The 16824-nt window shown below is 27.2% G+C and overlaps 1 long non-coding RNA gene across 1 annotated transcript in view; it reads right to left on the bottom strand.

Moving 5' to 3' along the window:
- LOC136079506 (uncharacterized) overlaps positions 1–16824 on the bottom strand; it is a 37090-nt gene that overhangs the window by 8736 nt on the left and 11530 nt on the right. The window contains exon 2 of the long non-coding RNA XR_010637971.1: positions 1619–1784. This is a non-coding gene — a long non-coding RNA (uncharacterized LOC136079506). The remainder of the gene's footprint in view (positions 1–1618; positions 1785–16824) is intronic.

The following is a 16824-nucleotide window of genomic DNA, read 5'->3' as shown; positions in this document are numbered from 1 at the left end:
TAATTAATGAAGTTAAAAATAGAACGTAAAAAAAGAATTTTTGTAGAAAGAAAAAGAAATAAAAGTTTAGAACAAAAAATTCGAAATAATAATCTGATTTGAGACCAAAGCTAAAAAGTAAGATAAAACGAAAACATAAGAGAGAGAAATAAACTTACGATTTCTTTTCCGCACATGTTTGGCTATCGTATTGTTCATCTATAACTAGCAAATCAGTTTCGTCTTCATACGACATTTTCTCATTTTCTTCTGAAAAACAAACTTCTTCTAAAGACACTTTTAACTCCGTGTTGTTTATGAGTTTTTTGGGGGTGTCGCGTTCCAACTGCCCCAAACGTTTTCTCGTTGGTTGGGTGGAACGTGCCATTTTGGTTTTAACACTATTTTCTTTTTCATTGATGATTTCCTTTCCAGGATTAGTATCTACATCGATCTCGGTACTGACGTTGTTTACTTTGGTTTCTACAATTTCGTTGTCGATCTGCGGTGTAGTAGGTTGTAAAGAATTGGTGGGTGGATCGGTTTAGTTTGTTACTTTAGGGTTGGGTTCGGGCTGGCCAGGATGTTTATACCGTAAAATTTTTATATCTACTTTAGGAAAAAATTTACTTACATTAATTCAACATTGCACAATTAGCGGCACTGCACGTGGAAAAGAGGAGGCTGAATAAGTGTGAATTTCATAACTGCGAATCTGCATAAGAGCGAAGCAGTTGCAAAGACTGGCATAAGTGCGAACTGGCACAAGCGCGAACTGGCATAAGTGCGCCAAAAGAATTTGCAAACATTGGCATAAGTGCGAACTGGCATAAGTGCGAACTGGCATATGTGCGAATCAATTGCAAAAACTGGCATAAGTGCGAACTGGCACAAGCGCGAACTGGCATAAGTGCGCCGAAAGAATTTGCAAACATTGGCATAAGTGCGAATTGGCATAAGTGTGAACTGGCATAAGTGCGAACTGGCATAAGTGCGAACTTGCCAATTCGCCACTTATGCCAATTTGCACTTATGCCAATGTTTGCAAATTCTTTCGGCGCACTTATGCTAGTTTGCGCTTGTGCCAGTTCGCACTTATGCCAGTTTTTGCAATTGTTTCGCACTTATGCCAGTTCGCACTTCTGCCAGTTCGCACTTATGTCAATGTTTGCAAATTCTTTTGGCGCACTTATGCCAGTTCGCGCTTGTGCTAGTTCGCACTTATGCCAGTTTTTGCAAGTGATTCGCACTTATGCCAGTTCGCGCTTGTGCCAGTTCGCACTTATGCCAGTTCGCACTAATGCCAGTCGCACTTATGCTGATTCGCAGTTATGAAATTCGCACTTATTCAGTCGCCCCGTGGAAAACTCTGAAATAATTCATTAATAAACGCCGGAATATTTATACAGAAAAAGATTCGAAACCATGTGCCGGTAAAAATGACTTTAAAAAGTGCCGGGAAAGATACAATAGTCAAATTCCCCCAAACTTTAAAATGAGCAATCGAATGCAAAAGTACAGAGACATTTTCAAACTAAGTTTTGAAAAAATTTCGTGAAAATGATTTAAACAAACTTTCTTATTTTAATTTTTTTAAAACCTAATATTACTAGTTAAAAGGTAATAAAAATATACAAACCCCCGTCATGTATTTTAGAGTTAGGATTTTTTAGATATTCAGACAAGAGGCAACCTTTTTCTTCTTTTTTTTCAATGCACCGTTACTAAGACTCAAGGAAAAATCAAACATTCTAACCCATTGTAAACTTGATAACGGTTGAGACTCGTTTATTTTTAAGTATTAACTAAAAATAAAAAATTCAATAATGTATTAAAAATTTAATATTTAATTTAAAATAAATAAAATACGTTTATGTTTATTTGTCAGATAACACTTGCTTTTTTTTTAATCACTGTTACTGAGACGTATTAGCTAATTTTTCTTCTAGATTTTTTTTTGTTTTATTCTCTTAAAAAAAAAACATTTTTTAAACAATAACATTCTGTTTCTTAATAACTAATAATTGAATTTACTTACCTTAATTCTTTATTGCACCTTTTTTGGTACTGCACGTGGCATACTCTGAAATATGACTTACACGGAACGACAGAATATTTATACAAAAAAAAATAATTTAAAACCATCTACTAGTGAAAATTACTGATGAAAGGTACAAAAGTCAATTCAACACGAAATTGAACAAACTTTAAAATGTGCCGTAGAGGCTCTATTATAAAGCAGGGCTGACGACACCGGGAGAATGAGGTCAAGGAGCACTAGACCTTCCCCCAACTTTTTTTAAAAGATTTAGTTTTTCTTTTTTTTTCGGAATTTCTAGATTAAGAAGACTATTTTAGAAATTGATGATTGTGCTCCTCCACTTCAAAACCCGTGTCGTATGTTCTATAGAGTACTGGAACGCAAAAGAACAAAGGTACATTTAAAATGAGTCTTGAAGAAAAAATTCGTAATGGAAAATTATTTAAATATAATAAAATAATATTTTATTATCTTATCGACATATTTTTTAAAAAAGAAAGTTTTGATAAAATTGGTGTTTTATTGACAAACTTTTTGAGGGCTGATACTGAGTTGAGACTGAGTACAACAATATTTTTTTAAAGTATCGGAATATTTTTTAGTCTCCATAATATTGTTACAAAAGAGTAAAACTTTTAACTTTAATTTCTATATAACTGATATATTTAACTTACTTTCATTTTCAAACTTTTCTTGAAAACAGAATTAAATAAGGTAAATATTTTAAAAGTGACTTAAAATATACATAAAATTGCGTTGAACGAAGTTTTAAACTATAACCAATATAGGACGTTACTTTAAGAAAATTAAATAAAATAATTTTATGATTTTTTAACAGCCATTCACGAATCCTTTATTTTCAAAAAAGTAAATGAAAATAAAAAAAAATACAATATTGTATCAAACTTTTAATTCTCATTTTAAATTAAATAAAAATAATTTTTTTTAGTGCTGGTTTCCGATTGCCGTCCCCCGTTGTAAACGTAATAATAGTTAAGATTCCTTTATTTTCAAAGAATATATAAAAAGAAACATAATAATTATGTTAAAAACTCAATATTTTATTTAAATTGAACTAAAAACGATTATGCTTATTTGTCAGGTTTTACATGCTTCTTTTTCAGGCACCGTAACTGAGACTTATTAACTTGATCTCTTTTTTAAATTTTGTTTTGTTTCAATCTCTTTAATGTATAATATTTTGATGCACCGTAACTAAGACTCAGAGAAAAATCAAACTTTCTTAGCCGCTGTAGACTTAGTAACGGTTGAAAACCCTTTATTTTCAAATAGGTATAGAAATAAATATTCTAACCATGTATTTAAAGTTCAATATATAACTTGAATTGAATTAAGAACGATTATGCTTATTTGTCAGGTATTACATGCTTCTTTTTTAAAGCACCGATGCTAAGACTTATTAAGTAAATGTTTTTTATAGATTTTGTTTTGTTTCAATCTCTCTAATGTATAAATTTTTAATTCCCCATAATAGAGATCCATAGAAAAGTCAAACTTTCTCAACCATTATAAACTTAAAACGGTTTCGAAACCCTCATTTTCAGAAATATATAAAAATAAAACTTCTAACTATATATTAAAAGTTTAATATTTAATTTAATTTGAACTAAAAATGTTTATGCCTACTTGTTACGTATTACTCGCTATTGTTATTAAACCACGGTTACAAAGACTCATTACGTTAATCTTTTTTCTAGATTTTGTTTTGTTTTAAACTCTTAATTGAATAAATTTTATATGCACCGTAACTGAGACTCAAAGAAAAGTCAAACTTTCTAAGCTATTGTAAACTTAATAACGGTTGAGAAACATTTAATTTCAAAAATATATAAAAAATGATATTCTAACAATGTATTCAATGTTCAATAATTAATTTAAATTGAGTTTAAAACGTTTATGTTTATTAGTCACGTATTACACGCCTATTTTTTTTTAAACCACCGTTACTGAGACTTATTACTTTTATCTTCTTTCTAGATTTTGATTGGTTAAAAACTCTCAAATGTTTAAATTTTAGATGCACCGTAACTGAGACTAAGAGCAAAGTCAACTTTCTAAACCATTGTAAACTTAATAACGGTTGAGAATCCTTTAGTTTCAAAAGTATAAAAAATAAATGTTCTAAATGTATTAAAAGTTAAATATTTTATTTAAAGTGAATTAACAACGTTTATGCTTATTTGTCACGTTTGACACGCTTTTTTTTAAACCTTTTTATTTTTTTTAGACTTATTATGTAAAACTTATTAACTATTGAGAAACCTATAATTTCAAAAAATATATAAAAATATATGTTCTTATCATGTATAAAAATTTAAATATTTAATTTAAATTGAAATAGGAATGATTATGCTAATTTGTCAGGAATTACATGCTTCTTTTTTTGTGCACCTTTACTGAGACTTATTACGTTAATTTTTTTTTAGATTTTGATTTGCTTTAAAATCTCAAATGTATAAACTTTAAATGTACCGTAACTGAGACTCATAAAAAAGTCAAATATTCAATATAATATATAAAAATAAATATTCTAACCATGTATTAAAATTTCAATACTTAATATAAATTGAATTAAAAACGTTTATGTTTTTTGTCCTATTACACGCTTTTTTTTTAAACCACCGTTACTGAGACTTAATACGTTAATCTTTTTTCAAGATTTTGTTTTGCTTTAAACTCTCAAATATATAAACTTTAGATACACCATAACTGAGACTCAGAGAAAAGTCAAACTTTCTAACCTATTGTAAACATAATAACGGTTGAGAAACTTTTAGTTTCGAAATATATAAAAAAAGATATTCCAATCACGTATTATATGTTCAATACTTAATTTAAAATAAATTAAAATCGTTTATGCATATTTGTCATGTATTACACGCTTTTTTTTAATCCACCGTTACTGAGACTTGTTACGTTGATCTTTTTTCTAGATTTTGATTTGTTTTAAACTCTCAAATGTATAAATTGTTGATGCACCGTAACTGAGACTCAGATGAAATTCAAACTTTCTAAGCCATTGTAAACTTATTAACGGTTGAGAAACCTTTAATTTCAAAAAATACATAAATATAGATGTTCTTATCATGAATAAAAAGTTAAATATTTAATTGAAATTGAAAAAGGAATGATTATGCTAATTTGTCAGGAACTACATGCTTCTTTTTTTGCGCACCTTTACTGAGACTTATTGCGTTGATCTTTTTTCAAGATTTTGATTTGTGTTCTCTCTAATGTATAACTTTTTGATGCACCGTAACTGAGACTCAGATAAAATTCAAACTTTCTGAGCTATTGTTAATTTAATGACGTTAAACCTAACGTTTGAGAAACCTTATATTTCAAAAATAGTCAAAAATAAAAATTCTAATTATGTGTTAAAAGTTCAATATTTTCTTTAAATTGAACTAGTAAAGATTATGCTTAATTATCAGGTATTACATACTTCTTTTTTTAAGCACCTTTACTGAGACTTATAAAGTAAATCTTTTTTCTAGATTTTGCTTTGTTTTAAACTCTCAAATATATAATTTTTAGATGCACGTAACTGAGACTCAGAGAAGTAAAAAAACCTTCCAAAGTTAAACCTTCCAAGCCATTGTAAACTTAATAACGTTTACGAATCTCATTCATTTTTTCTCTTTTCCTTATCAAGTCAAAAAAAAACAAAAAATTGCTAAAACCCCTGGTTTTCTAGATGATCTGGATTTGCCCACGCTATAGGATTCAGTAAATGTCTTATAAAACGCAATAGCTAGCCTAGCTTCTCTGCAAAAAAAGGGTAAATTTTGAAAAAAATAAAAAATTAACCGATAATTTGCTCAATTTATTTTCGACGTCCCCAAAAACTTTGATTAAAAAAATCTCTAAAATCAAAGAACTTAAACTGTTGTATTTTAGAAAATTGTTTAATGTTAAATATATAAATTATGGTTAAAGAAAACAAGAAGATCGAAAAATAATAGAAAATCACCATTAAACGAAATAAAAGTTTCAAAGTAATATATGTAACACCCGCTATTTAAGTTTACAATGGCGCCCTTGAATACCGTCAACATTATAAACAATATCGCTTTGTTTTTGATTTCAAGTTTCATTCTGTAGCATAACTTTTTAAAATCTTTTATATTGGTTATTAAGGGGTTTAAAAAGCAACGCGGAAGAGCATTTAACTAGGAAGTTTACGCCACCCTCCATTTCAATGTTGCATTACTTTTTTTTTTTTTTTTGTTCAATTTATATACATATATATATATACATATATACATATATATATATATATATATATATATATATATATATATATATATATATATATATATATATATATATATATATATATATATATATATATTTTCTGATGAATCTTTGTTCATCAACAAAGATGAAAAGAAAAAAATTTTTGTTAAGTGATTTTCTACTAATATTTATATATATATATATATATATATATATATATATATATATATATATATATACATATATATATATATATATATATATATATATAAATATATATATATATATATATATATATATGTATATACATATATATTTATATATATTTATAAATTTGGCGTTAATAATAATTACCACTTTTGCTTTTGTAAAATATACAAATGGTGGGGACAAGAAGAAGACAAAATAGTCTTCATGCCGAGCCCCTAATATTCCGTAAATAGTAAAGCAATTAAAAACTTGTCATTAAAAATGTTATCAAAGACCAATAAATAAATACAGCTTTAGAAGAAGTCCTTCATTTTTTGATTTATTAAATTTGTTTCTTTTAGTTTTAATTTAATATTATTTATGTTTGCAAGCATTTTGACGTCTTTCTGATTACTATGCTCCGTAAAAATCTAGCTGTGAAAGAAAACTTAGTGGCTTAAAAATGAGTTTTAGCTTAAATATAATTATTGTTTGCATGTCTAGTAAGATATTTGTGCATTATTTTTTTAAATAGCGTTTTAAAAACATTCAACAACGTATCGTTATTAATTTTGTACATAAAAATAATATGATGATATATATTTATTTGGTACACTCAAAATTTTTAGATTAATAGTGTTTGTGAATGAGAAAGACGGTCTGCTTCGATTATTATCCTTATGGCATGTTTTTGTTGGCTGAACAGTTATTTGAGTTTTTTTTTTATTGGTGCTGCACCAAGCAATGTTAACACAGGCCCTTAGGAACAAAAGTTATATTGAAGGGGGAAGGGGCGATGCTGGATTAAGAGGCCCCAAAATAGTTTTAAGAACCTTTTTTTTTTTTGACACTTTTTAGTCATTTTTTCAGTCAATTTTTAGAAAATTATTTATTTGAAAAATTATTAGGAGAGGGGGGGGGGGAACAAGGCAAATGCCCCTGCTGCTCCCCGGGTTGCTACGGACCTGTTAACATAATTAAGATAACAATGAATAAAATATAAGTAGATATACTTAGTAGATAGTAGATATAAATTGATGCAATATTTTTAGAAATTTGGTTTTTGAATAATTTTATGTGATTTATCCATGTGACATTATTGTCATTCGCTTATTGTATGTGCCGGCATAGAACAATGAACATCTTCTTTTTGAGCCAGAATTCTAACCACTGTGCCACGGTTCTTTAAATTATGCTTAACTTGAAATAATACCCTCCCTCTGTAAGATTTTTAAAATTTCATAACTTTACAAACAGTCAATTATAAATCATAAAATAAATTATTAGAATTAAATATTAAAATTTTATTGGTTACAGGATAATATACTTATTTTTAAATAATCTAAACATTGAATAGAAAATTTCTATTTGTCTAAAATAAATATAATATTTTTTGCAATTTTGCCAGAAAATAGACCCTTTTTAAATTTGACCTCTCTGCGTCAGCGAGTACTATTATAGTTACATCATAGGTCTTAAGGTTAATTAAAGTTAAAATTAAATCTCAAAGCAATATTTCATTTCATTTAAAATTTTATAAAAAAACAAAAAATTTATTTCGTTTAACTGTTTCGCGTATTATTCTGATAGTCACTTCCTAAACTTTTTTAAAAAGTTAGACAAAATGTGGTTTAATAAAATCAAGCAATGATCAAAATGAAACTTTGAAAAATACAATTGCACAAAATTTCTTTACGAAATAGCTATAGTACAATGCTTATTATATTTTTATATTGTGGTTTATCCTCCACCGGCTAATTGCCATATAGAGGCCACATATCAAAACCCGTGAAGGTAAGTTCAGCTCACTAAATAGTATCATATTCTGCTTTAAAGGATCAGGAGTAAGTGAGTTTAAAAAAGAAAAGAAGTAAACAAGAGTAAAAGTGAGAAGAAATCGATTTAGAAAGATAGCACAGAGAAAAGCGGACATATGTGGCGCAAGATGTCAGAATGTGCAGTTTGACAAAAAAAACTTTATAATAAGTATTTTGTTGTTTTAGTATTCTTGATACTTGTATATTTTTGTAAGTTTAAAATAGAAAAACGTAGCTTAGCTATGTTTTAGCTTCTTTGCTACTGCGTATGCTTTAAAGCACATGTCGTTATGAGATTTTTAAATTGCTCAAAATCTTGCGCATACTCATTTCCCTTTACTTTTTAGCGTAGAGTTTGTGCTCTAAAAATATAACTGTTTAGAGCAGCGCAATATATTATTGAGTTGATTTTCAAACAAGAATTAAATATGTTGCAACTCAAGTCATTATGGAGTTTGTATTAGAACTAAGAATTCAATGTAACGTCATCAAACTTACAGGAAATCAAAGTTATATTTGGTATGAAGCTCGTTTGTTGTTATTGTATTTGCCACAAATCATTCAGCATATTAAAAAAAAACTACGCACCACAAAATACCTAAGATGTCCGACAAAATAATGTCCAAAAATCAAGACTTAAATGATAAAAAAAAATTAGTGCAATATAAATGCAGCCTAAAGTCAAGTCCCAATATTGGTGCAAAAAAAAAAAGACTTACTTCGAAATATCACCATTACCGGGACATGCGAATTTCATTGTTTTGAATCCGTCATATGATAAGCAAATATACATAATTACTAACTACCTTAACATTACATTACAAATAAATAAACATAAAAAAAAAATCGAGTTTAGAAAAGTCCCGGTTGCTGGATGCCAAAAGAGGTCTCACTAAAGGTGCGGATGTACGTATGTATGTATGTATGTATGTATGTATGTATGTATGTATGTATGTATGTATGTATGTATGTATGTATGTATGTATGTATGTATGTATGTATGTATGTATGTATGTATGTATGTATGTATGTATGTATGTATGTATGTATGTATGTATGTATGTATGTATGTATGTATGTATGTATGTATGTATGTATGTATGTATGTATGTATGTATGTATGTATGTATGTATGTATGTATGTATGTATGTATGTATGTATGTATGTATGTATGTATGTATGTATGTATGTATGTATGTATGTATGTATGTATGTATGTATGTATGTATGTATGTATGTATGTATGTATGTATGTATGTATGTATGTATGTATGTATGTATGTATGTATGTATGTATGTATGTATGTATGTATGTATGTATGTATGTATGTATGTATGTATGTATGTATGTATGTATGTATGTATGTATGTATGTATGTATGTATGTATGTATGTATGTATGTATGTATGTATGTATGTATGTATGTATGTATGTATGTATGTATGTATGTATGTATGTATGTATGTATGTATGTATGTATGTATGTATGTATGTATGTATGTATGTATGTATGTATGTATGTATGTATGTATGTATGTATGTATGTATGTATGTATGTATGTATGTATGTATGTATGTATGTATGTATGTATGTATGTATGTATGTATGTATGAAGATATGTGTATATTTTCGATTATTTTTTTCAAGATGTGGTCGTTTTGCTCCAAAACCAAGTTGTTTTTCCGAAGATGAAAATGAAATTGATTTTATCATTGGTCTTATTGGGGAATTCGGAAAGAATAATAATGAACTAATTTACACACAAAATTTGGATGAGACTCAGCTTTGTATAAAAAGTGGAAGAATGGCGAGGTTTATAAATAAATGTCTCGTTGGTGTTGTGTTTTTTAAATCAATCTGAAAAACAAGTTTATGCCGGAAAAACTTTATTGAACAATTTATATTTGTTCAAATATATATAAAAACTCTTTTTTAATTTTTGTTATTTTAAAGTAATTAATTTCTTTGTTTATATTTTTATTATTTATGTTTATAAAAAGAATTGAGACTCTATTTTAATTTATACTACAAAACCTCTCGTAGATGCTTTGGAACCATTTTCCTCATTATAGTTTTACATTTCATCGTATACTTAAAGATTATTTTGTAAAATGGCAATGTTGTGAAACAAAGCTAGATACAATAATGTCTATAAATATTTTTAGTTTCATTTGTAAAATATATTGTAAACAACTTCCAAAACAACATTCATCTGTCACACTAATGCCGATAATATATGGCGTTGTCCATAATAACATGAAAGTGTTGATGAGCTTCTAAAACCTGATTAATGGCTGAGTTGGTAAAAACTTGAGTTTCTTGTACACATCTGAATATTTGGTTCATTGAATACTTGCATTTAATGAACCAAATGTCCGATGAACAACCATTGCCTTTCCAACAGCATTGTTTATCAGGCCACCATCCATTCAAACAATCCCGAATATAAAGAAAAAGTGTATTTTAGAGTTAGTGAAACACCTTTTAAAGTTTAGTATGCAAACCAATTAAAATCTTTTTATGCAGTTAGGTACAAGAATGATACAGAGCTATCAAAAGAAGTATGGAAAACTGTACATCTTTTGTCAGATGGAAGATTGTTAAAAAATGCAAACCATACAACCCAACAGCAAGAGTTTGTAGCCTTTGTTTGAACGAGAAGTTCCAAATTTTGATGTATAAAGGAGAAAACCTATTAAATACAAGGAGTGAAATAATATCGAAGTGCAGGCACAAAAATAAGTTCCTCATTTTCTCTTTTGATACGGAAGATTGATACTGGCTGGTTTACGTCACGTTTACGTCATGTTATACTTTCAAAACTTTTAAAATTTTGTTTCCATGGAGTCATTTGAACTCACGGCACCGTAATCATAATTGTAATTCTAACTTTTAATTTTTAATTTTGTTATATTTGGCTGACGATTGCCGTTAGGCATGAAACTTAAAGTTCCATAATAAAAGTTTTTTCTTCATCGTTTTTAATTATAATTATAAATCGCTCTGTTTTGAAATTTATATATAATCAAAATAAATTTCATAAATATTGAGCACTTTTCAACGAACAAGAGTTTTGTATTATTTTAATACAGCACTAAATCAAACGATATATATATATATATATATATATATATATATATATATATATATATATATATATATATATATATATATATATATATATATATATGTATATATATATATCTATACATATATATATATATATATATATATATATATATATATATATATATATATATATATATGTATATATATATATATATATACATATATATATATATATATATATATATATATATATATATATATGTATACATACATATATATATATATATATATATATATATATATATATATATATATATATATATATATATATATATATATATATTTATACATATATATATATATACACACTCACATACATATACATACGAATTCTCTTAATATTATTCAAATGTTTTACAAAAATGGGTATAACATATTCAAACTTAAACGGAATGCAAACTTAATTGGAAATAAACGGTCTTTAAAAACTAACAAAATTCAATCATACTCTTATAACCTCTCCACTGTATCGTTACCGTGGCTACCATCACAATCCCTGAAATTATGGAAAATATTTCGGGGATAGTGATGGAATCAAATACTGATTGCTGGCTTTAGAGTAGTCTCTAAATCAAATCCAAATTTGAGAACATTACTAACGTCAAAAACACAACTAAATTGCCACATAATAGTCAACCAGGAACTAGGGATAGCACTTTTACTTATTTTGTTTTAAAAACGCGAATTACTTTTAGGCGTAAATTACTTTACATAACTCATATAAAAATATTTATTTTACTAACATTTAAAAGTAATTCGTTTTTGTTTTTTCACATAAATTATATAACGTGTAAAACTTAATTACTTGAGTTAATTTTTTTAAATGTGTAACTGTTACTTAAAAAAGTAATTTACTTTTAAAAGTAAAAGTTATTTGCATTTTAACTTTTACTTGTAAATGTAACTTACTTTTATTGGTAAGTCTGTGTAAAGTTAACAGTTTTGAAAAGTAATTTTGGTTATAAATATAAAAATTAACATCGAAATGTAATTTATTTTTAAAATGTAAAAAAAGTGGTTTGTGAAGTAAACTTACGTAAATATAATACTTAAAGGACATTTCACTTACTTTACAAAGTAAAATAAAACTACATCATTACAACATATTACTTTTACGCGTAAATGTAACTAAATAGCAAATACAGCTTACATAAAAGTAATTTGAAAAAAAGTGTTATTTACATTTAAAAATAAAAGTAAATTTTTTTCTTTGAAATTTTATACTTTGTAAGTAAGTAAAATGTAAGTTATATTATTTCCTTTCTCAAAGAACAGTCATTTCATGTTGATTTAACATAAACTTATTTTTTAACTATTTATAATTTAGATACGTAGCAAATCATTGCCTATTTGAGGGCACTTCTGGGTAATACATTAGGTAATACACTGATGTATGTAGGCAGTGTATGAAGTGAGGTATGGCTAAAAGATTTTTTTTTTACGTATATCGTAAAAGGTAGTTCTATTATAACTAGGGGCAAATATAGCTAACACGCGGGTCTACCAGTAGTGTGGAGAAAGGCTCCCTGTCACATGAGTGCTAATAGGGGCTGCTAAATATTCATTGACTTTTTTTTTTTTTTTGTTTAGCTGAAGTAGGTTAGTGCTCTTAATAAAACTTTGTTAGGGGAGAAAGAGGGAAAGGGGGCATAATTTCTAAGCTTTGGGTAATTGATGCGTTTCTAAACTTTGACTCACCGTTGAAAGTCACTAATCGTTAGACCTTTTTTCCAGTGACGCAATATAGCATTTTTCGGTATCCGCAAGGACATCGCCTGCTAAAACAGATTTCAAAAATTTATAAGTCATTTAAACTATCTGATATAACTTATATGATTAAAGAAGTGTGTTTATTAGATATAATCTTTTATTGCGTTTTATCATATTAAATATATTTGAAAAAATAGGTATAGAAAGCTGTTCAATCTTCTACAATAGGTTGTGGGCACCCTAATAACCTCTTTTTTGTTGCGTTGGTGTCCAACCCGCACAAGGATGATTAGAAAAATAAAATCTTATTCAATTAAAACAGAAGAAACTTTTAATTTTTTTTCAAACTTTAGTTTGATTTCACAAGTTGTTTGTCGGCTGCCATTTTTACCGGAATCTTGCGATTGATTTTTCACAATCTTTAAGACTAGATAAAGCTCTGAAACTTCTAGCATTTGTGTAAACTTGATAAAAGTACATGTTGAAATTGTTTTCAGAACTCACTTTTTTGGATCTCTTTTCTTTTTTTTTGATTTCACTTTATCTTTCAGGCTTTACTTTGATTTTACTATATCTTGACAGCATATGTGTAGTCCCAATGAACATGCATGTTAAATTTGTTTCCTGGGCAAGGGGGTCATACCCTTATTTTTTTCCGTATAATTTCTCTTATATTTTCCCTTAATATTTTTTTTTTTTTTTAAAGTTGGGGTTTATAATTTTTTAGAAAAACAAATTTTTTGCAAAAGAGCTTTGAAAATATTTTTTTGGTTTATTTGTTATAGTATTAATTTTTTGTCGGGAGGAAATATGTAGGTGAACTGATAAAAATTTATTTTTCAAACAAAAACAAAAAAATTATTTTTTTGTTTTTTTTAGAGAATTTAATTTTATGTAATGACATGGAGCAAACTCCTAACATTTATATAATCACGTTTATGTAAAGTTTTTCAAAATGATTGTGATAATCCGAGTCTGTTAACAATAAACCCCTAAAATGTTAACCTCCCTTTTATGCCATTAGTGTAAGAGGGATGAGTTTGAAACATTTATAAATAGATTTTTTTAACATTTCAAACTAAATTTAAGTTCATTAATAAGAAAAAAATAGTCTTATTGGCTAGCCCCTTAATATCCGTGCATAATAAAGTCATTAAAAATTGATGATCATGTGTTTATCTGAGGTTTGATTTAATAAGGTTATTTTAGTTGACAATTATAATTTTGTATTTTTTGGAAATACATCAAAAAAACAAAAATTTATAGATCTGAAATACCAATTTCTCCCGTTTTTGTATGTTGATTTAGAAAAAGGTGAATCTTTTTCTAAAATAAAATACTTAATCTCTTGGCCTTGGGCCTAATTGCTTGAGGGACAGATAATGTTGCACACTTGAGGGACATATAATGTTTTACACTAACCTCGCTGTAGTTAGGCCACAGATATTAAGCGCAGAAAAATATATTAACATTAATAGTTCTAAATTTTTCTAAAACCAGTGTCGGTTTAAGTCTTGCTTGGTCTGAGGATACTTTTGAGCAGGTGGCCTTTATTCTTAGTAAAGTGGCAAAAAAAAACTTACAATAATGAAGCATTTTCTTAAATATTTTCGGAGCTCCTAAATTTACGGGACATGGGGTTGTAGTCCCCATAATCCAGGACTGATTTAAACTTTCCCTCCTTAGTTTTTAAATAATAAAAACTTTCACGCAAAAAACCTGTAATAAGAACTAATAACTATGCCAATTATTCCTTTCAAATAGTCTACCCTTTTTGAGTCTCCTATTGGCATATGCGCCATCTCACTGATGTGTTCCGATTTTGTCTGAATTCTAGACTTTAATTACTGTTGTACAAGACTCACTCAAAGTTATTGTAGAACATAAGTAAATTTACTTACTTATTTTATATAGATTAATTTTGATTTACGTTACAGTTTATATTAAATGTAAACTCATGTAATTTAAATTTTTCAATCACAGGAGTGATTTTTAAAACTTTTTCAGTTCTTTAACCAAAGATCTTTAAGCTGCATGCACATACTATGTTTAAATATTCTGCCATTTCTCACAGAACTGATGTCTAAATAGTATTAAATATTTTAAAATATATAAAATTTTAGGCAAAACAAAAAATTACCAATTAGTTATTAATAATTTAAAACTCAAAAAAGAAAATGATTTATTAGATTTTATTAAAAGCAAATTTGATCTAATCTGATAAAATATCTCTCACTTTTTATTCATCAGGTTTTGAATTTAATATTGAAAACTCGACTACAAATGCAAAAATCTTCCAGCACAAATTAAAAACCTAATTTCCCGTTTACGGTTAAACTAATCATGAAAAAGATTTTTTTATGATTTACTTTAAATTCTTTATAAAAAAAGTTGTGTAAATCAGACGTCACTTTTTCCAAAAATATTTTAAAACAATAAATCAGGAATTTTTATACTTAGCAGTTACTTTTTTGATTTTAAAAATAGTCCAGAACATCATTTTCAAACCTAATAATAATAGTCAGCAAAAAAAGTTTGAGCCAAACCAAAGTTTACCCTAATGGTCGCAGGGATGCACTATGTCATTGTTGATCGCAAATAACTTTTTATAGTCTTTAGTCTACTGAAACATCTCTCATCATTTGCACGTAAAACAAAAAGATTCAAGTAGGTTTTGTAGAAAAGACAGATTTGTAATGCATGGTATTATCCGTTTTTCACCTAAAAATAGAAATGCGCCTTTTGCTAGCAGTTTTGTTGCTACTGTAAATTTTACATAAGCTTTTAAATAAATTTGTATTTTCCTCAGATAAATTTGACGGATCAAAAGAAATATAGTATAGATATATTTATGGTTGCAAAAGTCATTAAACCTTTTACATTTATCTAATTTGTTATGAAGAAATTCAAACTTTTTTTTAATTAACATTAATCGATGCTATTAGTTAAATGCAGTTGCATTTATTTTTAAAATAAATTTATTTATTTTTAAAAAGTTTATTGTATTGAATAGGCAAAGTTGCTTATGTTAAACAAAAAAGAAATTCTAAATAAAAAAACTGCAGAAAATTATAATTGTAAACAAAAAACCATTGTCCAATGATTGGAAGTTGTTTATCAAAAAATGTGGCATACAAATGTGTTGTTTCCTCTAAGAATTTATCTGATAAACAATATATTGGCATAACAGAAGGTGAATCGAAAAAAACGTTATGCCAACCATAGGCAATCTATCAAAAATAAAAAGTATTTAAAAGACACCATACTGTCAAAATATATATGGAAATTAAAAGATAAAAATATTGATGAACTGAATTGTACTGAATTGGTCAATCATTTAAATGCGCCCGCATATAACGACATTTTTTAAAAATGTACACTGTGCCGACAGGAAAAATTTGAAATAATTACATATGCAAACCAAGAACATTTATTAAACAAAAAATTGAAATTAATTTCTAAATGCGGGCACGGAAATACGTTTCTCCTATAAAACTATAATAATAAATGAGCTCAAACTATATTTACAGCAAGTCCCTCTTTTTAAAAAGATATTTTTCTAAAAAATCATTTCCTAAAGTATCTTTTTATAAAAGTGTCAGCAAATACAACAAATGTTTGAAAATATACAGTTGTTTTAAGACATTTGCGACTTCCTGTAAATTAAATTTTGGTATAAATTAAAGTTTTTATTAA

This window comes from Hydra vulgaris, chromosome 04 (genome assembly GCF_038396675.1).
Source record: "Hydra vulgaris chromosome 04, alternate assembly HydraT2T_AEP".
NCBI lineage: Eukaryota > Metazoa > Cnidaria > Hydrozoa > Anthoathecata > Hydridae > Hydra > Hydra vulgaris.
This window is presented reverse-complemented; position numbering and strand designations above follow the sequence as displayed.